The 24,019-nt window shown below is 53.6% G+C and overlaps 19 non-coding genes across 19 annotated transcripts; all 19 read left to right on the top strand.

Moving 5' to 3' along the window:
• The first annotated feature begins 712 nt into the window (after window positions 1-712).
• Window positions 713-831, top strand: LOC124590290. The gene has a single exon (XR_006976509.1). It is a non-coding gene; the product is annotated as a 5S ribosomal RNA (ribosomal RNA).
• A 1,131-nt stretch (window positions 832-1,962) lies between these two features.
• On the top strand, window positions 1,963-2,081 carry LOC124590289. The gene has a single exon (XR_006976508.1). It is a non-coding gene; the product is annotated as a 5S ribosomal RNA (ribosomal RNA).
• Window positions 2,082-3,211: 1,130 nt separating this feature from the next.
• Window positions 3,212-3,330, top strand: LOC124590288. The gene has a single exon (XR_006976507.1). It is a non-coding gene; the product is annotated as a 5S ribosomal RNA (ribosomal RNA).
• Window positions 3,331-4,461: 1,131 nt separating this feature from the next.
• Window positions 4,462-4,580, top strand: LOC124590287. Its single transcript, XR_006976506.1, has one exon. It is a non-coding gene; the product is annotated as a 5S ribosomal RNA (ribosomal RNA).
• A 1,131-nt stretch (window positions 4,581-5,711) lies between these two features.
• On the top strand, window positions 5,712-5,830 carry LOC124590285. The gene has a single exon (XR_006976504.1). It is a non-coding gene; the product is annotated as a 5S ribosomal RNA (ribosomal RNA).
• A 1,131-nt stretch (window positions 5,831-6,961) lies between these two features.
• On the top strand, window positions 6,962-7,080 carry LOC124590284. Its single transcript, XR_006976503.1, has one exon. It is a non-coding gene; the product is annotated as a 5S ribosomal RNA (ribosomal RNA).
• Window positions 7,081-8,212: 1,132 nt separating this feature from the next.
• On the top strand, window positions 8,213-8,331 carry LOC124590283. The gene has a single exon (XR_006976502.1). It is a non-coding gene; the product is annotated as a 5S ribosomal RNA (ribosomal RNA).
• A 1,130-nt stretch (window positions 8,332-9,461) lies between these two features.
• On the top strand, window positions 9,462-9,580 carry LOC124590282. Its single transcript, XR_006976501.1, has one exon. It is a non-coding gene; the product is annotated as a 5S ribosomal RNA (ribosomal RNA).
• Window positions 9,581-10,711: 1,131 nt separating this feature from the next.
• Window positions 10,712-10,830, top strand: LOC124590281. The gene has a single exon (XR_006976500.1). It is a non-coding gene; the product is annotated as a 5S ribosomal RNA (ribosomal RNA).
• Window positions 10,831-11,961: 1,131 nt separating this feature from the next.
• On the top strand, window positions 11,962-12,080 carry LOC124590280. Its single transcript, XR_006976499.1, has one exon. It is a non-coding gene; the product is annotated as a 5S ribosomal RNA (ribosomal RNA).
• A 1,131-nt stretch (window positions 12,081-13,211) lies between these two features.
• Window positions 13,212-13,330, top strand: LOC124590279. The gene has a single exon (XR_006976498.1). It is a non-coding gene; the product is annotated as a 5S ribosomal RNA (ribosomal RNA).
• Window positions 13,331-14,462: 1,132 nt separating this feature from the next.
• On the top strand, window positions 14,463-14,581 carry LOC124590278. The gene has a single exon (XR_006976497.1). It is a non-coding gene; the product is annotated as a 5S ribosomal RNA (ribosomal RNA).
• A 1,130-nt stretch (window positions 14,582-15,711) lies between these two features.
• On the top strand, window positions 15,712-15,830 carry LOC124590277. The gene has a single exon (XR_006976496.1). It is a non-coding gene; the product is annotated as a 5S ribosomal RNA (ribosomal RNA).
• Window positions 15,831-16,960: 1,130 nt separating this feature from the next.
• On the top strand, window positions 16,961-17,079 carry LOC124590276. Its single transcript, XR_006976495.1, has one exon. It is a non-coding gene; the product is annotated as a 5S ribosomal RNA (ribosomal RNA).
• Window positions 17,080-18,209: 1,130 nt separating this feature from the next.
• LOC124590273 lies at window positions 18,210-18,328 on the top strand. Its single transcript, XR_006976493.1, has one exon. It is a non-coding gene; the product is annotated as a 5S ribosomal RNA (ribosomal RNA).
• Window positions 18,329-19,458: 1,130 nt separating this feature from the next.
• Window positions 19,459-19,577, top strand: LOC124590239. The gene has a single exon (XR_006976460.1). It is a non-coding gene; the product is annotated as a 5S ribosomal RNA (ribosomal RNA).
• Window positions 19,578-20,707: 1,130 nt separating this feature from the next.
• LOC124590292 lies at window positions 20,708-20,826 on the top strand. The gene has a single exon (XR_006976510.1). It is a non-coding gene; the product is annotated as a 5S ribosomal RNA (ribosomal RNA).
• Window positions 20,827-21,956: 1,130 nt separating this feature from the next.
• Window positions 21,957-22,075, top strand: LOC124590272. The gene has a single exon (XR_006976492.1). It is a non-coding gene; the product is annotated as a 5S ribosomal RNA (ribosomal RNA).
• A 1,130-nt stretch (window positions 22,076-23,205) lies between these two features.
• Window positions 23,206-23,324, top strand: LOC124590271. The gene has a single exon (XR_006976491.1). It is a non-coding gene; the product is annotated as a 5S ribosomal RNA (ribosomal RNA).
• Window positions 23,325-24,019: the final 695 nt, after the last annotated feature.

Here is a 24,019-nt window from a genome sequence, read left to right as displayed (position 1 = left end):
TACGTCAGGGCTTATTGTTTTGTTGCATTGTACGGCTGCAGATTTGTAAACAAAAATTTCTCTTTCGTCGCTAGAAGAGATGGATGCTTTGGCGACCCTCCTGTGTCCTGCGTCCCTGTTTTCGCACCTTTCCACGGCACGGCGCTGCCCTACCCGCCGCAAACGGCGTCTCGGACACGCCCGTTAGGCCCACGGCCGTCTCGCAGATGTTTGTCGTGCTTGTACTGTCATATGGGCCACGACCCGAGCGGCAGCGAGCGGCAGTCGAGCAAAGTCGGGACAAGTCGGGACGGGGACAGGGATAGGAATGGTGCGAACGCACTGCGAACTACGCAGACACCTGGTGTGAGGCGGGGCGAGGAAGCCCACATCGCTACCAGTGGCGCCCTCCAGCACGACACTGCCACACCCCGCACAGGCCCTCCGCTGGACACCAGGGACAAGATGCGTCCTCCGCTAGTGTCGAAGGCTGCACGCGCCCAGCGAATGACAGGACGTGCAACGAGCAGCAGTGCGTCTCACACACGCGGCGGTGCGCCCGCTAATTCGGCCGTCGCTCCGCTGGGACGCCGGGCGCGCCCCCCGCGCCGTCCTCGAGGAGCTGGCTGTTGCGGAAGGAAGTGCTTTCGTCAAATGCGGCGGAAAACTAACATTTTGTGTATTGGGAGAGAAGCCGAACGCGAATTCTGCCGTGCTCCTACATTACATGATTGCCAACGGCCATACCATGATGATTGCACCGGTTCTCGTCCGATCACCGAAGTTAAGCATCATTGGGCCCGGTTAGTACTTGGAGGGGTGACCGCCTGGGAAACCCGGGTGCTGTTGGCTCCCTTTTTTTTTTTGTTATTATGTCGCTACCCCTGGCAGCCCAATAAAAAAAAGTGCTGTTGGCTCCCTTACATTTTCCCCTTTTTGCATCGCTACCCCTGCCAGCCCTCTTTTCATACTACCTTTCCGTTGTGACAAAGATGCTTCCTTCAGCAATTTAAACGTGCCAAGAAATCCTTGACAATAACGAAACACTACGAATTGACAGATGTGATCTGAAATAAGCCAGGGCCTCCTACTGTTTCGTAGCAGTGCAAAGTTCCAACAACAAAAAAAAAAAAAAATTGAAAATAAACGACTGTAATAAACGTAAGATACGATATTAATGGCCTCAGCTCGAAGAAGAATGTGCCAAGGAAGATTTCCAAAGAGTCTCTGGAGATAACAAAACAGTACGAACCGACAGATACGTTCTGAAATACGTCAGGGCTTATTGTTTTGTTGCATTGTACGGCTGCAGATTTGTAAACAAAAATTTCTCTTTCGTCGCTAGAAGAGATGGATGCTTTGGCGACCCTCCTGTGTCCTGCGTCCCTGTTTTCGCACCTTTCCACGGCACGGCGCTGCCCTACCCGCCGCAAACGGCGTCTCGGACACGCCCGTTAGGCCCACGGCCGTCTCGCAGATGTTTGTCGTGCTTGTACTGTCATATGGGCCACGACCCGAGCGGCAGCGAGCGGCAGTCGAGCAAAGTCGGGACAAGTCGGGACGGGGACAGGGATAGGAATGGTGCGAACGCACTGCGAACTACGCAGACACCTGGTGTGAGGCGGGGCGAGGAAGCCCACATCGCTACCAGTGGCGCCCTCCAGCACGACACTGCCACACCCCGCACAGGCCCTCCGCTGGACACCAGGGACAAGATGCGTCCTCCGCTAGTGTCGAAGGCTGCACGCGCCCAGCGAATGACAGGACGTGCAACGAGCAGCAGTGCGTCTCACACACGCGGCGGTGCGCCCGCTAATTCGGCCGTCGCTCCGCTGGGACGCCGGGCGCGCCCCCCGCGCCGTCCTCGAGGAGCTGGCTGTTGCGGAAGGAAGTGCTTTCGTCAAATGCGGCGGAAAACTAACATTTTGTGTATTGGGAGAGAAGCCGAACGCGAATTCTGCCGTGCTCCTACATTACATGATTGCCAACGGCCATACCATGATGATTGCACCGGTTCTCGTCCGATCACCGAAGTTAAGCATCATTGGGCCCGGTTAGTACTTGGAGGGGTGACCGCCTGGGAAACCCGGGTGCTGTTGGCTCCCTTTTTTTTTTTGTTATTATGTCGCTACCCCTGGCAGCCCAATAAAAAAAAGTGCTGTTGGCTCCCTTACATTTTCCCCTTTTTGCATCGCTACCCCTGCCAGCCCTCTTTTCATACTACCTTTCCGTTGTGACAAAGATGCTTCCTTCAGCAATTTAAACGTGCCAAGAAATCCTTGACAATAACGAAACACTACGAATTGACAGATGTGATCTGAAATAAGCCAGGGCCTCCTACTGTTTCGTAGCAGTGCAAAGTTCCAACAACAAAAAAAAAAAAAATTGAAAATAAACGACTGTAATAAACGTAAGATACGATATTAATGGCCTCAGCTCGAAGAAGAATGTGCCAAGGAAGATTTCCAAAGAGTCTCTGGAGATAACAAAACAGTACGAACCGACAGATACGTTCTGAAATACGTCAGGGCTTATTGTTTTGTTGCATTGTACGGCTGCAGATTTGTAAACAAAAATTTCTCTTTCGTCGCTAGAAGAGATGGATGCTTTGGCGACCCTCCTGTGTCCTGCGTCCCTGTTTTCGCACCTTTCCACGGCACGGCGCTGCCCTACCCGCCGCAAACGGCGTCTCGGACACGCCCGTTAGGCCCACGGCCGTCTCGCAGATGTTTGTCGTGCTTGTACTGTCATATGGGCCACGACCCGAGCGGCAGCGAGCGGCAGTCGAGCAAAGTCGGGACAAGTCGGGACGGGGACAGGGATAGGAATGGTGCGAACGCACTGCGAACTACGCAGACACCTGGTGTGAGGCGGGGCGAGGAAGCCCACATCGCTACCAGTGGCGCCCTCCAGCACGACACTGCCACACCCCGCACAGGCCCTCCGCTGGACACCAGGGACAAGATGCGTCCTCCGCTAGTGTCGAAGGCTGCACGCGCCCAGCGAATGACAGGACGTGCAACGAGCAGCAGTGCGTCTCACACACGCGGCGGTGCGCCCGCTAATTCGGCCGTCGCTCCGCTGGGACGCCGGGCGCGCCCCCCGCGCCGTCCTCGAGGAGCTGGCTGTTGCGGAAGGAAGTGCTTTCGTCAAATGCGGCGGAAAACTAACATTTTGTGTATTGGGAGAGAAGCCGAACGCGAATTCTGCCGTGCTCCTACATTACATGATTGCCAACGGCCATACCATGATGATTGCACCGGTTCTCGTCCGATCACCGAAGTTAAGCATCATTGGGCCCGGTTAGTACTTGGAGGGGTGACCGCCTGGGAAACCCGGGTGCTGTTGGCTCCCTTTTTTTTTTTGTTATTATGTCGCTACCCCTGGCAGCCCAATAAAAAAAAGTGCTGTTGGCTCCCTTACATTTTCCCCTTTTTGCATCGCTACCCCTGCCAGCCCTCTTTTCATACTACCTTTCCGTTGTGACAAAGATGCTTCCTTCAGCAATTTAAACGTGCCAAGAAATCCTTGACAATAACGAAACACTACGAATTGACAGATGTGATCTGAAATAAGCCAGGGCCTCCTACTGTTTCGTAGCAGTGCAAAGTTCCAACAACAAAAAAAAAAAAAAATTGAAAATAAACGACTGTAATAAACGTAAGATACGATATTAATGGCCTCAGCTCGAAGAAGAATGTGCCAAGGAAGATTTCCAAAGAGTCTCTGGAGATAACAAAACAGTACGAACCGACAGATACGTTCTGAAATACGTCAGGGCTTATTGTTTTGTTGCATTGTACGGCTGCAGATTTGTAAACAAAAATTTCTCTTTCGTCGCTAGAAGAGATGGATGCTTTGGCGACCCTCCTGTGTCCTGCGTCCCTGTTTTCGCACCTTTCCACGGCACGGCGCTGCCCTACCCGCCGCAAACGGCGTCTCGGACACGCCCGTTAGGCCCACGGCCGTCTCGCAGATGTTTGTCGTGCTTGTACTGTCATATGGGCCACGACCCGAGCGGCAGCGAGCGGCAGTCGAGCAAAGTCGGGACAAGTCGGGACGGGGACAGGGATAGGAATGGTGCGAACGCACTGCGAACTACGCAGACACCTGGTGTGAGGCGGGGCGAGGAAGCCCACATCGCTACCAGTGGCGCCCTCCAGCACGACACTGCCACACCCCGCACAGGCCCTCCGCTGGACACCAGGGACAAGATGCGTCCTCCGCTAGTGTCGAAGGCTGCACGCGCCCAGCGAATGACAGGACGTGCAACGAGCAGCAGTGCGTCTCACACACGCGGCGGTGCGCCCGCTAATTCGGCCGTCGCTCCGCTGGGACGCCGGGCGCGCCCCCCGCGCCGTCCTCGAGGAGCTGGCTGTTGCGGAAGGAAGTGCTTTCGTCAAATGCGGCGGAAAACTAACATTTTGTGTATTGGGAGAGAAGCCGAACGCGAATTCTGCCGTGCTCCTACATTACATGATTGCCAACGGCCATACCATGATGATTGCACCGGTTCTCGTCCGATCACCGAAGTTAAGCATCATTGGGCCCGGTTAGTACTTGGAGGGGTGACCGCCTGGGAAACCCGGGTGCTGTTGGCTCCCTTTTTTTTTTTGTTATTATGTCGCTACCCCTGGCAGCCCAATAAAAAAAAGTGCTGTTGGCTCCCTTACATTTTCCCCTTTTTGCATCGCTACCCCTGCCAGCCCTCTTTTCATACTACCTTTCCGTTGTGACAAAGATGCTTCCTTCAGCAATTTAAACGTGCCAAGAAATCCTTGACAATAACGAAACACTACGAATTGACAGATGTGATCTGAAATAAGCCAGGGCCTCCTACTGTTTCGTAGCAGTGCAAAGTTCCAACAACAAAAAAAAAAAAAAATTGAAAATAAACGACTGTAATAAACGTAAGATACGATATTAATGGCCTCAGCTCGAAGAAGAATGTGCCAAGGAAGATTTCCAAAGAGTCTCTGGAGATAACAAAACAGTACGAACCGACAGATACGTTCTGAAATACGTCAGGGCTTATTGTTTTGTTGCATTGTACGGCTGCAGATTTGTAAACAAAAATTTCTCTTTCGTCGCTAGAAGAGATGGATGCTTTGGCGACCCTCCTGTGTCCTGCGTCCCTGTTTTCGCACCTTTCCACGGCACGGCGCTGCCCTACCCGCCGCAAACGGCGTCTCGGACACGCCCGTTAGGCCCACGGCCGTCTCGCAGATGTTTGTCGTGCTTGTACTGTCATATGGGCCACGACCCGAGCGGCAGCGAGCGGCAGTCGAGCAAAGTCGGGACAAGTCGGGACGGGGACAGGGATAGGAATGGTGCGAACGCACTGCGAACTACGCAGACACCTGGTGTGAGGCGGGGCGAGGAAGCCCACATCGCTACCAGTGGCGCCCTCCAGCACGACACTGCCACACCCCGCACAGGCCCTCCGCTGGACACCAGGGACAAGATGCGTCCTCCGCTAGTGTCGAAGGCTGCACGCGCCCAGCGAATGACAGGACGTGCAACGAGCAGCAGTGCGTCTCACACACGCGGCGGTGCGCCCGCTAATTCGGCCGTCGCTCCGCTGGGACGCCGGGCGCGCCCCCCGCGCCGTCCTCGAGGAGCTGGCTGTTGCGGAAGGAAGTGCTTTCGTCAAATGCGGCGGAAAACTAACATTTTGTGTATTGGGAGAGAAGCCGAACGCGAATTCTGCCGTGCTCCTACATTACATGATTGCCAACGGCCATACCATGATGATTGCACCGGTTCTCGTCCGATCACCGAAGTTAAGCATCATTGGGCCCGGTTAGTACTTGGAGGGGTGACCGCCTGGGAAACCCGGGTGCTGTTGGCTCCCTTTTTTTTTTTGTTATTATGTCGCTACCCCTGGCAGCCCAATAAAAAAAAGTGCTGTTGGCTCCCTTACATTTTCCCCTTTTTGCATCGCTACCCCTGCCAGCCCTCTTTTCATACTACCTTTCCGTTGTGACAAAGATGCTTCCTTCAGCAATTTAAACGTGCCAAGAAATCCTTGACAATAACGAAACACTACGAATTGACAGATGTGATCTGAAATAAGCCAGGGCCTCCTACTGTTTCGTAGCAGTGCAAAGTTCCAACAACAAAAAAAAAAAAAAATTGAAAATAAACGACTGTAATAAACGTAAGATACGATATTAATGGCCTCAGCTCGAAGAAGAATGTGCCAAGGAAGATTTCCAAAGAGTCTCTGGAGATAACAAAACAGTACGAACCGACAGATACGTTCTGAAATACGTCAGGGCTTATTGTTTTGTTGCATTGTACGGCTGCAGATTTGTAAACAAAAATTTCTCTTTCGTCGCTAGAAGAGATGGATGCTTTGGCGACCCTCCTGTGTCCTGCGTCCCTGTTTTCGCACCTTTCCACGGCACGGCGCTGCCCTACCCGCCGCAAACGGCGTCTCGGACACGCCCGTTAGGCCCACGGCCGTCTCGCAGATGTTTGTCGTGCTTGTACTGTCATATGGGCCACGACCCGAGCGGCAGCGAGCGGCAGTCGAGCAAAGTCGGGACAAGTCGGGACGGGGACAGGGATAGGAATGGTGCGAACGCACTGCGAACTACGCAGACACCTGGTGTGAGGCGGGGCGAGGAAGCCCACATCGCTACCAGTGGCGCCCTCCAGCACGACACTGCCACACCCCGCACAGGCCCTCCGCTGGACACCAGGGACAAGATGCGTCCTCCGCTAGTGTCGAAGGCTGCACGCGCCCAGCGAATGACAGGACGTGCAACGAGCAGCAGTGCGTCTCACACACGCGGCGGTGCGCCCGCTAATTCGGCCGTCGCTCCGCTGGGACGCCGGGCGCGCCCCCCGCGCCGTCCTCGAGGAGCTGGCTGTTGCGGAAGGAAGTGCTTTCGTCAAATGCGGCGGAAAACTAACATTTTGTGTATTGGGAGAGAAGCCGAACGCGAATTCTGCCGTGCTCCTACATTACATGATTGCCAACGGCCATACCATGATGATTGCACCGGTTCTCGTCCGATCACCGAAGTTAAGCATCATTGGGCCCGGTTAGTACTTGGAGGGGTGACCGCCTGGGAAACCCGGGTGCTGTTGGCTCCCTTTTTTTTTTTGTTATTATGTCGCTACCCCTGGCAGCCCAATAAAAAAAAGTGCTGTTGGCTCCCTTACATTTTCCCCTTTTTGCATCGCTACCCCTGCCAGCCCTCTTTTCATACTACCTTTCCGTTGTGACAAAGATGCTTCCTTCAGCAATTTAAACGTGCCAAGAAATCCTTGACAATAACGAAACACTACGAATTGACAGATGTGATCTGAAATAAGCCAGGGCCTCCTACTGTTTCGTAGCAGTGCAAAGTTCCAACAACAAAAAAAAAAAAAAAATTGAAAATAAACGACTGTAATAAACGTAAGATACGATATTAATGGCCTCAGCTCGAAGAAGAATGTGCCAAGGAAGATTTCCAAAGAGTCTCTGGAGATAACAAAACAGTACGAACCGACAGATACGTTCTGAAATACGTCAGGGCTTATTGTTTTGTTGCATTGTACGGCTGCAGATTTGTAAACAAAAATTTCTCTTTCGTCGCTAGAAGAGATGGATGCTTTGGCGACCCTCCTGTGTCCTGCGTCCCTGTTTTCGCACCTTTCCACGGCACGGCGCTGCCCTACCCGCCGCAAACGGCGTCTCGGACACGCCCGTTAGGCCCACGGCCGTCTCGCAGATGTTTGTCGTGCTTGTACTGTCATATGGGCCACGACCCGAGCGGCAGCGAGCGGCAGTCGAGCAAAGTCGGGACAAGTCGGGACGGGGACAGGGATAGGAATGGTGCGAACGCACTGCGAACTACGCAGACACCTGGTGTGAGGCGGGGCGAGGAAGCCCACATCGCTACCAGTGGCGCCCTCCAGCACGACACTGCCACACCCCGCACAGGCCCTCCGCTGGACACCAGGGACAAGATGCGTCCTCCGCTAGTGTCGAAGGCTGCACGCGCCCAGCGAATGACAGGACGTGCAACGAGCAGCAGTGCGTCTCACACACGCGGCGGTGCGCCCGCTAATTCGGCCGTCGCTCCGCTGGGACGCCGGGCGCGCCCCCCGCGCCGTCCTCGAGGAGCTGGCTGTTGCGGAAGGAAGTGCTTTCGTCAAATGCGGCGGAAAACTAACATTTTGTGTATTGGGAGAGAAGCCGAACGCGAATTCTGCCGTGCTCCTACATTACATGATTGCCAACGGCCATACCATGATGATTGCACCGGTTCTCGTCCGATCACCGAAGTTAAGCATCATTGGGCCCGGTTAGTACTTGGAGGGGTGACCGCCTGGGAAACCCGGGTGCTGTTGGCTCCCTTTTTTTTTTTGTTATTATGTCGCTACCCCTGGCAGCCCAATAAAAAAAAGTGCTGTTGGCTCCCTTACATTTTCCCCTTTTTGCATCGCTACCCCTGCCAGCCCTCTTTTCATACTACCTTTCCGTTGTGACAAAGATGCTTCCTTCAGCAATTTAAACGTGCCAAGAAATCCTTGACAATAACGAAACACTACGAATTGACAGATGTGATCTGAAATAAGCCAGGGCCTCCTACTGTTTCGTAGCAGTGCAAAGTTCCAACAACAAAAAAAAAAAAAATTGAAAATAAACGACTGTAATAAACGTAAGATACGATATTAATGGCCTCAGCTCGAAGAAGAATGTGCCAAGGAAGATTTCCAAAGAGTCTCTGGAGATAACAAAACAGTACGAACCGACAGATACGTTCTGAAATACGTCAGGGCTTATTGTTTTGTTGCATTGTACGGCTGCAGATTTGTAAACAAAAATTTCTCTTTCGTCGCTAGAAGAGATGGATGCTTTGGCGACCCTCCTGTGTCCTGCGTCCCTGTTTTCGCACCTTTCCACGGCACGGCGCTGCCCTACCCGCCGCAAACGGCGTCTCGGACACGCCCGTTAGGCCCACGGCCGTCTCGCAGATGTTTGTCGTGCTTGTACTGTCATATGGGCCACGACCCGAGCGGCAGCGAGCGGCAGTCGAGCAAAGTCGGGACAAGTCGGGACGGGGACAGGGATAGGAATGGTGCGAACGCACTGCGAACTACGCAGACACCTGGTGTGAGGCGGGGCGAGGAAGCCCACATCGCTACCAGTGGCGCCCTCCAGCACGACACTGCCACACCCCGCACAGGCCCTCCGCTGGACACCAGGGACAAGATGCGTCCTCCGCTAGTGTCGAAGGCTGCACGCGCCCAGCGAATGACAGGACGTGCAACGAGCAGCAGTGCGTCTCACACACGCGGCGGTGCGCCCGCTAATTCGGCCGTCGCTCCGCTGGGACGCCGGGCGCGCCCCCCGCGCCGTCCTCGAGGAGCTGGCTGTTGCGGAAGGAAGTGCTTTCGTCAAATGCGGCGGAAAACTAACATTTTGTGTATTGGGAGAGAAGCCGAACGCGAATTCTGCCGTGCTCCTACATTACATGATTGCCAACGGCCATACCATGATGATTGCACCGGTTCTCGTCCGATCACCGAAGTTAAGCATCATTGGGCCCGGTTAGTACTTGGAGGGGTGACCGCCTGGGAAACCCGGGTGCTGTTGGCTCCCTTTTTTTTTTTGTTATTATGTCGCTACCCCTGGCAGCCCAATAAAAAAAAGTGCTGTTGGCTCCCTTACATTTTCCCCTTTTTGCATCGCTACCCCTGCCAGCCCTCTTTTCATACTACCTTTCCGTTGTGACAAAGATGCTTCCTTCAGCAATTTAAACGTGCCAAGAAATCCTTGACAATAACGAAACACTACGAATTGACAGATGTGATCTGAAATAAGCCAGGGCCTCCTACTGTTTCGTAGCAGTGCAAAGTTCCAACAACAAAAAAAAAAAAAAATTGAAAATAAACGACTGTAATAAACGTAAGATACGATATTAATGGCCTCAGCTCGAAGAAGAATGTGCCAAGGAAGATTTCCAAAGAGTCTCTGGAGATAACAAAACAGTACGAACCGACAGATACGTTCTGAAATACGTCAGGGCTTATTGTTTTGTTGCATTGTACGGCTGCAGATTTGTAAACAAAAATTTCTCTTTCGTCGCTAGAAGAGATGGATGCTTTGGCGACCCTCCTGTGTCCTGCGTCCCTGTTTTCGCACCTTTCCACGGCACGGCGCTGCCCTACCCGCCGCAAACGGCGTCTCGGACACGCCCGTTAGGCCCACGGCCGTCTCGCAGATGTTTGTCGTGCTTGTACTGTCATATGGGCCACGACCCGAGCGGCAGCGAGCGGCAGTCGAGCAAAGTCGGGACAAGTCGGGACGGGGACAGGGATAGGAATGGTGCGAACGCACTGCGAACTACGCAGACACCTGGTGTGAGGCGGGGCGAGGAAGCCCACATCGCTACCAGTGGCGCCCTCCAGCACGACACTGCCACACCCCGCACAGGCCCTCCGCTGGACACCAGGGACAAGATGCGTCCTCCGCTAGTGTCGAAGGCTGCACGCGCCCAGCGAATGACAGGACGTGCAACGAGCAGCAGTGCGTCTCACACACGCGGCGGTGCGCCCGCTAATTCGGCCGTCGCTCCGCTGGGACGCCGGGCGCGCCCCCCGCGCCGTCCTCGAGGAGCTGGCTGTTGCGGAAGGAAGTGCTTTCGTCAAATGCGGCGGAAAACTAACATTTTGTGTATTGGGAGAGAAGCCGAACGCGAATTCTGCCGTGCTCCTACATTACATGATTGCCAACGGCCATACCATGATGATTGCACCGGTTCTCGTCCGATCACCGAAGTTAAGCATCATTGGGCCCGGTTAGTACTTGGAGGGGTGACCGCCTGGGAAACCCGGGTGCTGTTGGCTCCCTTTTTTTTTTTGTTATTATGTCGCTACCCCTGGCAGCCCAATAAAAAAAAGTGCTGTTGGCTCCCTTACATTTTCCCCTTTTTGCATCGCTACCCCTGCCAGCCCTCTTTTCATACTACCTTTCCGTTGTGACAAAGATGCTTCCTTCAGCAATTTAAACGTGCCAAGAAATCCTTGACAATAACGAAACACTACGAATTGACAGATGTGATCTGAAATAAGCCAGGGCCTCCTACTGTTTCGTAGCAGTGCAAAGTTCCAACAACAAAAAAAAAAAAAAATTGAAAATAAACGACTGTAATAAACGTAAGATACGATATTAATGGCCTCAGCTCGAAGAAGAATGGGCCAAGGAAGATTTCCAAAGAGTCTCTGGAGATAACAAAACAGTACGAACCGACAGATACGTTCTGAAATACGTCAGGGCTTATTGTTTTGTTGCATTGTACGGCTGCAGATTTGTAAACAAAAATTTCTCTTTCGTCGCTAGAAGAGATGGATGCTTTGGCGACCCTCCTGTGTCCTGCGTCCCTGTTTTCGCACCTTTCCACGGCACGGCGCTGCCCTACCCGCCGCAAACGGCGTCTCGGACACGCCCGTTAGGCCCACGGCCGTCTCGCAGATGTTTGTCGTGCTTGTACTGTCATATGGGCCACGACCCGAGCGGCAGCGAGCGGCAGTCGAGCAAAGTCGGGACAAGTCGGGACGGGGACAGGGATAGGAATGGTGCGAACGCACTGCGAACTACGCAGACACCTGGTGTGAGGCGGGGCGAGGAAGCCCACATCGCTACCAGTGGCGCCCTCCAGCACGACACTGCCACACCCCGCACAGGCCCTCCGCTGGACACCAGGGACAAGATGCGTCCTCCGCTAGTGTCGAAGGCTGCACGCGCCCAGCGAATGACAGGACGTGCAACGAGCAGCAGTGCGTCTCACACACGCGGCGGTGCGCCCGCTAATTCGGCCGTCGCTCCGCTGGGACGCCGGGCGCGCCCCCCGCGCCGTCCTCGAGGAGCTGGCTGTTGCGGAAGGAAGTGCTTTCGTCAAATGCGGCGGAAAACTAACATTTTGTGTATTGGGAGAGAAGCCGAACGCGAATTCTGCCGTGCTCCTACATTACATGATTGCCAACGGCCATACCATGATGATTGCACCGGTTCTCGTCCGATCACCGAAGTTAAGCATCATTGGGCCCGGTTAGTACTTGGAGGGGTGACCGCCTGGGAAACCCGGGTGCTGTTGGCTCCCTTTTTTTTTTTGTTATTATGTCGCTACCCCTGGCAGCCCAATAAAAAAAAGTGCTGTTGGCTCCCTTACATTTTCCCCTTTTTGCATCGCTACCCCTGCCAGCCCTCTTTTCATACTACCTTTCCGTTGTGACAAAGATGCTTCCTTCAGCAATTTAAACGTGCCAAGAAATCCTTGACAATAACGAAACACTACGAATTGACAGATGTGATCTGAAATAAGCCAGGGCCTCCTACTGTTTCGTAGCAGTGCAAAGTTCCAACAACAAAAAAAAAAAAAAATTGAAAATAAACGACTGTAATAAACGTAAGATACGATATTAATGGCCTCAGCTCGAAGAAGAATGTGCCAAGGAAGATTTCCAAAGAGTCTCTGGAGATAACAAAACAGTACGAACCGACAGATACGTTCTGAAATACGTCAGGGCTTATTGTTTTGTTGCATTGTACGGCTGCAGATTTGTAAACAAAAATTTCTCTTTCGTCGCTAGAAGAGATGGATGCTTTGGCGACCCTCCTGTGTCCTGCGTCCCTGTTTTCGCACCTTTCCACGGCACGGCGCTGCCCTACCCGCCGCAAACGGCGTCTCGGACACGCCCGTTAGGCCCACGGCCGTCTCGCAGATGTTTGTCGTGCTTGTACTGTCATATGGGCCACGACCCGAGCGGCAGCGAGCGGCAGTCGAGCAAAGTCGGGACAAGTCGGGACGGGGACAGGGATAGGAATGGTGCGAACGCACTGCGAACTACGCAGACACCTGGTGTGAGGCGGGGCGAGGAAGCCCACATCGCTACCAGTGGCGCCCTCCAGCACGACACTGCCACACCCCGCACAGGCCCTCCGCTGGACACCAGGGACAAGATGCGTCCTCCGCTAGTGTCGAAGGCTGCACGCGCCCAGCGAATGACAGGACGTGCAACGAGCAGCAGTGCGTCTCACACACGCGGCGGTGCGCCCGCTAATTCGGCCGTCGCTCCGCTGGGACGCCGGGCGCGCCCCCCGCGCCGTCCTCGAGGAGCTGGCTGTTGCGGAAGGAAGTGCTTTCGTCAAATGCGGCGGAAAACTAACATTTTGTGTATTGGGAGAGAAGCCGAACGCGAATTCTGCCGTGCTCCTACATTACATGATTGCCAACGGCCATACCATGATGATTGCACCGGTTCTCGTCCGATCACCGAAGTTAAGCATCATTGGGCCCGGTTAGTACTTGGAGGGGTGACCGCCTGGGAAACCCGGGTGCTGTTGGCTCCCTTTTTTTTTTTTGTTATTATGTCGCTACCCCTGGCAGCCCAATAAAAAAAAGTGCTGTTGGCTCCCTTACATTTTCCCCTTTTTGCATCGCTACCCCTGCCAGCCCTCTTTTCATACTACCTTTCCGTTGTGACAAAGATGCTTCCTTCAGCAATTTAAACGTGCCAAGAAATCCTTGACAATAACGAAACACTACGAATTGACAGATGTGATCTGAAATAAGCCAGGGCCTCCTACTGTTTCGTAGCAGTGCAAAGTTCCAACAACAAAAAAAAAAAAAAATTGAAAATAAACGACTGTAATAAACGTAAGATACGATATTAATGGCCTCAGCTCGAAGAAGAATGTGCCAAGGAAGATTTCCAAAGAGTCTCTGGAGATAACAAAACAGTACGAACCGACAGATACGTTCTGAAATACGTCAGGGCTTATTGTTTTGTTGCATTGTACGGCTGCAGATTTGTAAACAAAAATTTCTCTTTCGTCGCTAGAAGAGATGGATGCTTTGGCGACCCTCCTGTGTCCTGCGTCCCTGTTTTCGCACCTTTCCACGGCACGGCGCTGCCCTACCCGCCGCAAACGGCGTCTCGGACACGCCCGTTAGGCCCACGGCCGTCTCGCAGATGTTTGTCGTGCTTGTACTGTCATATGGGCCACGACCCGAGCGGCAGCGAGCGGCAGTCGAGCAAAGTCGGGACAAGTCGGGACGGGGACAGGGATAGGAATGGTGCGAACGCACTGCGAACTACGCAGACACCTGGTGTGAGGCGGGGCGAGGAAGCCCACATCGCTACCAGTGGCGCCCTCCAGCACGACACTGCCACACCCCGCACAGGCCCTCCGCTGGACACCAGGGACAAGATGCGTCCTCCGCTAGTGTCGAAGGCTGCACGCGCCCAGCGAATGACAGGACGTGCAACGAGCAGCAGTGCGTCTCACACACGCGGCGGTGCGCCCGCTAATTCGGCCGTCGCTCCGCTGGGACGCCGGGCGCGCCCCCCGCGCCGTCCTCGAGGAGCTGGCTGTTGCGGAAGGAAGTGCTTTCGTCAAATGCGGCGGAAAACTAACATTTTGTGTATTGGGAGAGAAGCCGAACGCGAATTCTGCCGTGCTCCTACATTACATGATTGCCAACGGCCATACCATGATGATTGCACCGGTTCTCGTCCGATCACCGAAGTTAAGCATCATTGGGCCCGGTTAGTACTTGGAGGGGTGACCGCCTGGGAAACCCGGGTGCTGTTGGCTCCCTTTTTTTTTTTGTTATTATGTCGCTACCCCTGGCAGCCCAATAAAAAAAAGTGCTGTTGGCTCCCTTACATTTTCCCCTTTTTGCATCGCTACCCCTGCCAGCCCTCTTTTCATACTACCTTTCCGTTGTGACAAAGATGCTTCCTTCAGCAATTTAAACGTGCCAAGAAATCCTTGACAATAACGAAACACTACGAATTGACAGATGTGATCTGAAATAAGCCAGGGCCTCCTACTGTTTCGTAGCAGTGCAAAGTTCCAACAACAAAAAAAAAAAAAATTGAAAATAAACGACTGTAATAAACGTAAGATACGATATTAATGGCCTCAGCTCGAAGAAGAATGGGCCAAGGAAGATTTCCAAAGAGTCTCTGGAGATAACAAAACAGTACGAACCGACAGATACGTTCTGAAATACGTCAGGGCTTATTGTTTTGTTGCATTGTACGGCTGCAGATTTGTAAACAAAAATTTCTCTTTCGTCGCTAGAAGAGATGGATGCTTTGGCGACCCTCCTGTGTCCTGCGTCCCTGTTTTCGCACCTTTCCACGGCACGGCGCTGCCCTACCCGCCGCAAACGGCGTCTCGGACACGCCCGTTAGGCCCACGGCCGTCTCGCAGATGTTTGTCGTGCTTGTACTGTCATATGGGCCACGACCCGAGCGGCAGCGAGCGGCAGTCGAGCAAAGTCGGGACAAGTCGGGACGGGGACAGGGATAGGAATGGTGCGAACGCACTGCGAACTACGCAGACACCTGGTGTGAGGCGGGGCGAGGAAGCCCACATCGCTACCAGTGGCGCCCTCCAGCACGACACTGCCACACCCCGCACAGGCCCTCCGCTGGACACCAGGGACAAGATGCGTCCTCCGCTAGTGTCGAAGGCTGCACGCGCCCAGCGAATGACAGGACGTGCAACGAGCAGCAGTGCGTCTCACACACGCGGCGGTGCGCCCGCTAATTCGGCCGTCGCTCCGCTGGGACGCCGGGCGCGCCCCCCGCGCCGTCCTCGAGGAGCTGGCTGTTGCGGAAGGAAGTGCTTTCGTCAAATGCGGCGGAAAACTAACATTTTGTGTATTGGGAGAGAAGCCGAACGCGAATTCTGCCGTGCTCCTACATTACATGATTGCCAACGGCCATACCATGATGATTGCACCGGTTCTCGTCCGATCACCGAAGTTAAGCATCATTGGGCCCGGTTAGTACTTGGAGGGGTGACCGCCTGGGAAACCCGGGTGCTGTTGGCTCCCTTTTTTTTTTTGTTATTATGTCGCTACCCCTGGCAGCCCAATAAAAAAAAGTGCTGTTGGCTCCCTTACATTTTCCCCTTTTTGCATCGCTACCCCTGCCAGCCCTCTTTTCATACTACCTTTCCGTTGTGACAAAGATGCTTCCTTCAGCAATTTAAACGTGCCAAGAAATCCTTGACAATAACGAAACACTACGAATTGACAGATGTGATCTGAAATAAGCCAGGGCCTCCTACTGTTTCGTAGCAGTGCAAAGTTCCAACAACAAAAAAAAAAAAAATTGAAAATAAACGACTGTAATAAACGTAAGATACGATATTAATGGCCTCAGCTCGAAGAAGAATGTGCCAAGGAAGATTTCCAAAGAGTCTCTGGAGATAACAAAACAGTACGAACCGACAGATACGTTCTGAAATACGTCAGGGCTTATTGTTTTGTTGCATTGTACGGCTGCAGATTTGTAAACAAAAATTTCTCTTTCGTCGCTAGAAGAGATGGATGCTTTGGCGACCCTCCTGTGTCCTGCGTCCCTGTTTTCGCACCTTTCCACGGCACGGCGCTGCCCTACCCGCCGCAAACGGCGTCTCGGACACGCCCGTTAGGCCCACGGCCGTCTCGCAGATGTTTGTCGTGCTTGTACTGTCATATGGGCCACGACCCGAGCGGCAGCGAGCGGCAGTCGAGCAAAGTCGGGACAAGTCGGGACGGGGACAGGGATAGGAATGGTGCGAACGCACTGCGAACTACGCAGACACCTGGTGTGAGGCGGGGCGAGGAAGCCCACATCGCTACCAGTGGCGCCCTCCAGCACGACACTGCCACACCCCGCACAGGCCCTCCGCTGGACACCAGGGACAAGATGCGTCCTCCGCTAGTGTCGAAGGCTGCACGCGCCCAGCGAATGACAGGACGTGCAACGAGCAGCAGTGCGTCTCACACACGCGGCGGTGCGCCCGCTAATTCGGCCGTCGCTCCGCTGGGACGCCGGGCGCGCCCCCCGCGCCGTCCTCGAGGAGCTGGCTGTTGCGGAAGGAAGTGCTTTCGTCAAATGCGGCGGAAAACTAACATTTTGTGTATTGGGAGAGAAGCCGAACGCGAATTCTGCCGTGCTCCTACATTACATGATTGCCAACGGCCATACCATGATGATTGCACCGGTTCTCGTCCGATCACCGAAGTTAAGCATCATTGGGCCCGGTTAGTACTTGGAGGGGTGACCGCCTGGGAAACCCGGGTGCTGTTGGCTCCCTTTTTTTTTTTGTTATTATGTCGCTACCCCTGGCAGCCCAATAAAAAAAAGTGCTGTTGGCTCCCTTACATTTTCCCCTTTTTGCATCGCTACCCCTGCCAGCCCTCTTTTCATACTACCTTTCCGTTGTGACAAAGATGCTTCCTTCAGCAATTTAAACGTGCCAAGAAATCCTTGACAATAACGAAACACTACGAATTGACAGATGTGATCTGAAATAAGCCAGGGCCTCCTACTGTTTCGTAGCAGTGCAAAGTTCCAACAACAAAAAAAAAAAAAATTGAAAATAAACGACTGTAATAAACGTAAGATACGATATTAATGGCCTCAGCTCGAAGAAGAATGTGCCAAGGAAGATTTCCAAAGAGTCTCTGGAGATAACAAAACAGTACGAACCGACAGATACGTTCTGAAATACGTCAGGGCTTATTGTTTTGTTGCATTGTACGGCTGCAGATTTGTAAACAAAAATTTCTCTTTCGTCGCTAGAAGAGATGGATGCTTTGGCGACCCTCCTGTGTCCTGCGTCCCTGTTTTCGCACCTTTCCACGGCACGGCGCTGCCCTACCCGCCGCAAACGGCGTCTCGGACACGCCCGTTAGGCCCACGGCCGTCTCGCAGATGTTTGTCGTGCTTGTACTGTCATATGGGCCACGACCCGAGCGGCAGCGAGCGGCAGTCGAGCAAAGTCGGGACAAGTCGGGACGGGGACAGGGATAGGAATGGTGCGAACGCACTGCGAACTACGCAGACACCTGGTGTGAGGCGGGGCGAGGAAGCCCACATCGCTACCAGTGGCGCCCTCCAGCACGACACTGCCACACCCCGCACAGGCCCTCCGCTGGACACCAGGGACAAGATGCGTCCTCCGCTAGTGTCGAAGGCTGCACGCGCCCAGCGAATGACAGGACGTGCAACGAGCAGCAGTGCGTCTCACACACGCGGCGGTGCGCCCGCTAATTCGGCCGTCGCTCCGCTGGGACGCCGGGCGCGCCCCCCGCGCCGTCCTCGAGGAGCTGGCTGTTGCGGAAGGAAGTGCTTTCGTCAAATGCGGCGGAAAACTAACATTTTGTGTATTGGGAGAGAAGCCGAACGCGAATTCTGCCGTGCTCCTACATTACATGATTGCCAACGGCCATACCATGATGATTGCACCGGTTCTCGTCCGATCACCGAAGTTAAGCATCATTGGGCCCGGTTAGTACTTGGAGGGGTGACCGCCTGGGAAACCCGGGTGCTGTTGGCTCCCTTTTTTTTTTTGTTATTATGTCGCTACCCCTGGCAGCCCAATAAAAAAAAGTGCTGTTGGCTCCCTTACATTTTCCCCTTTTTGCATCGCTACCCCTGCCAGCCCTCTTTTCATACTACCTTTCCGTTGTGACAAAGATGCTTCCTTCAGCAATTTAAACGTGCCAAGAAATCCTTGACAATAACGAAACACTACGAATTGACAGATGTGATCTGAAATAAGCCAGGGCCTCCTACTGTTTCGTAGCAGTGCAAAGTTCCAACAACAAAAAAAAAAAAAATTGAAAATAAACGACTGTAATAAACGTAAGATACGATATTAATGGCCTCAGCTCGAAGAAGAATGTGCCAAGGAAGATTTCCAAAGAGTCTCTGGAGATAACAAAACAGTACGAACCGACAGATACGTTCTGAAATACGTCAGGGCTTATTGTTTTGTTGCATTGTACGGCTGCAGATTTGTAAACAAAAATTTCTCTTTCGTCGCTAGAAGAGATGGATGCTTTGGCGACCCTCCTGTGTCCTGCGTCCCTGTTTTCGCACCTTTCCACGGCACGGCGCTGCCCTACCCGCCGCAAACGGCGTCTCGGACACGCCCGTTAGGCCCACGGCCGTCTCGCAGATGTTTGTCGTGCTTGTACTGTCATATGGGCCACGACCCGAGCGGCAGCGAGCGGCAGTCGAGCAAAGTCGGGACAAGTCGGGACGGGGACAGGGATAGGAATGGTGCGAACGCACTGCGAACTACGCAGACACCTGGTGTGAGGCGGGGCGAGGAAGCCCACATCGCTACCAGTGGCGCCCTCCAGCACGACACTGCCACACCCCGCACAGGCCCTCCGCTGGACACCAGGGACAAGATGCGTCCTCCGCTAGTGTCGAAGGCTGCACGCGCCCAGCGAATGACAGGACGTGCAACGAGCAGCAGTGCGTCTCACACACGCGGCGGTGCGCCCGCTAATTCGGCCGTCGCTCCGCTGGGACGCCGGGCGCGCCCCCCGCGCCGTCCTCGAGGAGCTGGCTGTTGCGGAAGGAAGTGCTTTCGTCAAATGCGGCGGAAAACTAACATTTTGTGTATTGGGAGAGAAGCCGAACGCGAATTCTGCCGTGCTCCTACATTACATGATTGCCAACGGCCATACCATGATGATTGCACCGGTTCTCGTCCGATCACCGAAGTTAAGCATCATTGGGCCCGGTTAGTACTTGGAGGGATGACCGCCTGGGAAACCCGGGTGCTGTTGGCTCCCTTTTTTTTTTGTTATTATGTCGCTATCCCTGGCAGCCCAATAAAAAAAAGTGCTGTTGGCTCCCTTACATTTTCCCCTTTTTGCATCGCTACCCCTGCCAGCCCTCTTTTCATACTACCTTTCCGTTGTGACAAAGATGCTTCCTTCAGCAATTTAAACGTGCCAAGAAATCCTTGACAATAACGAAACACTACGAATTGACAGATGTGATCTGAAATAAGCCAGGGCCTCCTACTGTTTCGTAGCAGTGCAAAGTTCCAACAACAAAAAAAAAAAAAAATTGAAAATAAACGACTGTAATAAACGTAAGATACGATATTAATGGCCTCAGCTCGAAGAAGAATGTGCCAAGGAAGATTTCCAAAGAGTCTCTGGAGATAACAAAACAGTACGAACCGACAGATACGTTCTGAAATACGTCAGGGCTTATTGTTTTGTTGCATTGTACGGCTGCAGATTTGTAAACAAAAATTTCTCTTTCGTCGCTAGAAGAGATGGATGCTTTGGCGACCCTCCTGTGTCCTGCGTCCCTGTTTTCGCACCTTTCCACGGCACGGCGCTGCCCTACCCGCCGCAAACGGCGTCTCGGACACGCCCGTTAGGCCCACGGCCGTCTCGCAGATGTTTGTCGTGCTTGTACTGTCATATGGGCCACGACCCGAGCGGCAGCGAGCGGCAGTCGAGCAAAGTCGGGACAAGTCGGGACGGGGACAGGGATAGGAATGGTGCGAACGCACTGCGAACTACGCAGACACCTGGTGTGAGGCGGGGCGAGGAAGCCCACATCGCTACCAGTGGCGCCCTCCAGCACGACACTGCCACACCCCGCACAGGCCCTCCGCTGGACACCAGGGACAAGATGCGTCCTCCGCTAGTGTCGAAGGCTGCACGCGCCCAGCGAATGACAGGACGTGCAACGAGCAGCAGTGCGTCTCACACACGCGGCGGTGCGCCCGCTAATTCGGCCGTCGCTCCGCTGGGACGCCGGGCGCGCCCCCCGCGCCGTCCTCGAGGAGCTGGCTGTTGCGGAAGGAAGTGCTTTCGTCAAATGCGGCGGAAAACTAACATTTTGTGTATTGGGAGAGAAGCCGAACGCGAATTCTGCCGTGCTCCTACATTACATGATTGCCAACGGCCATACCATGATGATTGCACCGGTTCTCGTCCGATCACCGAAGTTAAGCATCATTGGGCCCGGTTAGTACTTGGAGGGATGACCGCCTGGGAAACCCGGGTGCTGTTGGCTCCCTTTTTTTTTTGTTATTATGTCGCTATCCCTGGCAGCCCAATAAAAAAAAGTGCTGTTGGCTCCCTTACATTTTCCCCTTTTTGCATCGCTACCCCTGCCAGCCCTCTTTTCATACTACCTTTCCGTTGTGACAAAGATGCTTCCTTCAGCAATTTAAACGTGCCAAGAAATCCTTGACAATAACGAAACACTACGAATTGACAGATGTGATCTGAAATAAGCCAGGGCCTCCTACTGTTTCGTAGCAGTGCAAAGTTCCAACAACAAAAAAAAAAAAAAATTGAAAATAAACGACTGTAATAAACGTAAGATACGATATTAATGGCCTCAGCTCGAAGAAGAATGTGCCAAGGAAGATTTCCAAAGAGTCTCTGGAGATAACAAAACAGTACGAACCGACAGATACGTTCTGAAATACGTCAGGGCTTATTGTTTTGTTGCATTGTACGGCTGCAGATTTGTAAACAAAAATTTCTCTTTCGTCGCTAGAAGAGATGGATGCTTTGGCGACCCTCCTGTGTCCTGCGTCCCTGTTTTCGCACCTTTCCACGGCACGGCGCTGCCCTACCCGCCGCAAACGGCGTCTCGGACACGCCCGTTAGGCCCACGGCCGTCTCGCAGATGTTTGTCGTGCTTGTACTGTCATATGGGCCACGACCCGAGCGGCAGCGAGCGGCAGTCGAGCAAAGTCGGGACAAGTCGGGACGGGGACAGGGATAGGAATGGTGCGAACGCACTGCGAACTACGCAGACACCTGGTGTGAGGCGGGGCGAGGAAGCCCACATCGCTACCAGTGGCGCCCTCCAGCACGACACTGCCACACCCCGCACAGGCCCTCCGCTGGACACCAGGGACAAGATGCGTCCTCCGCTAGTGTCGAAGGCTGCACGCGCCCAGCGAATGACAGGACGTGCAACGAGCAGCAGTGCGTCTCACACACGCGGCGGTGCGCCCGCTAATTCGGCCGTCGCTCCGCTGGGACGCCGGGCGCGCCCCCCGCGCCGTCCTCGAGGAGCTGGCTGTTGCGGAAGGAAGTGCTTTCGTCAAATGCGGCGGAAAACTAACATTTTGTGTATTGGGAGAGAAGCCGAACGCGAATTCTGCCGTGCTCCTACATTACATGATTGCCAACGGCCATACCATGATGATTGCACCGGTTCTCGTCCGATCACCGAAGTTAAGCATCATTGGGCCCGGTTAGTACTTGGAGGGGTGACCGCCTGGGAAACCCGGGTGCTGTTGGCTCCCTTTTTTTTTTGTTATTATGTCGCTACCCCTGGCAGCCCAATAAAAAAAAGTGCTGTTGGCTCCCTTACATTTTCCCCTTTTTGCATCGCTACCCCTGCCAGCCCTCTTTTCATACTACCTTTCCGTTGTGACAAAGATGCTTCCTTCAGCAATTTAAACGTGCCAAGAAATCCTTGACAATAACGAAACACTACGAATTGACAGATGTGATCTGAAATAAGCCAGGGCCTCCTACTGTTTCGTAGCAGTGCAAAGTTCCAACAACAAAAAAAAAAAAAAATTGAAAATAAACGACTGTAATAAACGTAAGATACGATATTAATGGCCTCAGCTCGAAGAAGAATGTGCCAAGGAAGATTTCCAAAGAGTCTCTGGAGATAACAAAACAGTACGAACCGACAGATACGTTCTGAAATACGTCAGGGCTTATTGTTTTGTTGCATTGTACGGCTGCAGATTTGTAAACAAAAATTTCTCTTTCGTCGCTAGAAGAGATGGATGCTTTGGCGACCCTCCTGTGTCCTGCGTCCCTGTTTTCGCACCTTTCCACGGCACGGCGCTGCCCTACCCGCCGCAAACGGCGTCTCGGACACGCCCGTTAGGCCCACGGCCGTCTCGCAGATGTTTGTCGTGCTTGTACTGTCATATGGGCCACGACCCGAGCGGCAGCGAGCGGCAGTCGAGCAAAGTCGGGACAAGTCGGGACGGGGACAGGGATAGGAATGGTGCGAACGCACTGCGAACTACGCAGACACCTGGTGTGAGGCGGGGCGAGGAAGCCCACATCGCTACCAGTGGCGCCCTCCAGCACGACACTGCCACACCCCGCACAGGCCCTCCGCTGGACACCAGGGACAAGATGCGTCCTCCGCTAGTGTCGAAGGCTGCACGCGCCCAGCGAATGACAGGACGTGCAACGAGCAGCAGTGCGTCTCACACACGCGGCGGTGCGCCCGCTAATTCGGCCGTCGCTCCGCTGGGACGCCGGGCGCGCCCCCCGCGCCGTCCTCGAGGAGCTGGCTGTTGCGGAAGGAAGTGCTTTCGTCAAATGCGGCGGAAAACTAACATTTTGTGTATTGGGAGAGAAGCCGAACGCGAATTCTGCCGTGCTCCTACATTACATGATTGCCAACGGCCATACCATGATGATTGCACCGGTTCTCGTCCGATCACCGAAGTTAAGCATCATTGGGCCCGGTTAGTACTTGGAGGGGTGACCGCCTGGGAAACCCGGGTGCTGTTGGCTCCCTTTTTTTTTTGTTATTATGTCGCTATCCCTGGCAGCCCAATAAAAAAAAGTGCTGTTGGCTCCCTTACATTTTCCCCTTTTTGCATCGCTACCCCTGCCAGCCCTCTTTTCATACTACCTTTCCGTTGTGACAAAGATGCTTCCTTCAGCAATTTAAACGTGCCAAGAAATCCTTGACAATAACGAAACACTACGAATTGACAGATGTGATCTGAAATAAGCCAGGGCCTCCTACTGTTTCGTAGCAGTGCAAAGTTCCAACAACAAAAAAAAAAAAAAATTGAAAATAAACGACTGTAATAAACGTAAGATACGATATTAATGGCCTCAGCTCGAAGAAGAATGTGCCAAGGAAGATTTCCAAAGAGTCTCTGGAGATAACAAAACAGTACGAACCGACAGATACGTTCTGAAATACGTCAGGGCTTATTGTTTTGTTGCATTGTACGGCTGCAGATTTGTAAACAAAAATTTCTCTTTCGTCGCTAGAAGAGATGGATGCTTTGGCGACCCTCCTGTGTCCTGCGTCCCTGTTTTCGCACCTTTCCACGGCACGGCGCTGCCCTACCCGCCGCAAACGGCGTCTCGGACACGCCCGTTAGGCCCACGGCCGTCTCGCAGATGTTTGTCGTGCTTGTACTGTCATATGGGCCACGACCCGAGCGGCAGCGAGCGGCAGTCGAGCAAAGTCG

The sequence above is a fragment of the Schistocerca americana genome, unplaced genomic scaffold, assembly GCF_021461395.2.
Source record: "Schistocerca americana isolate TAMUIC-IGC-003095 unplaced genomic scaffold, iqSchAmer2.1 HiC_scaffold_751, whole genome shotgun sequence".
Classification (NCBI taxonomy): domain Eukaryota; kingdom Metazoa; phylum Arthropoda; class Insecta; order Orthoptera; family Acrididae; genus Schistocerca; species Schistocerca americana.
Note: the sequence above shows the minus strand (reverse complement) of the source record. Positions and strands in the feature narration are given on the sequence as shown.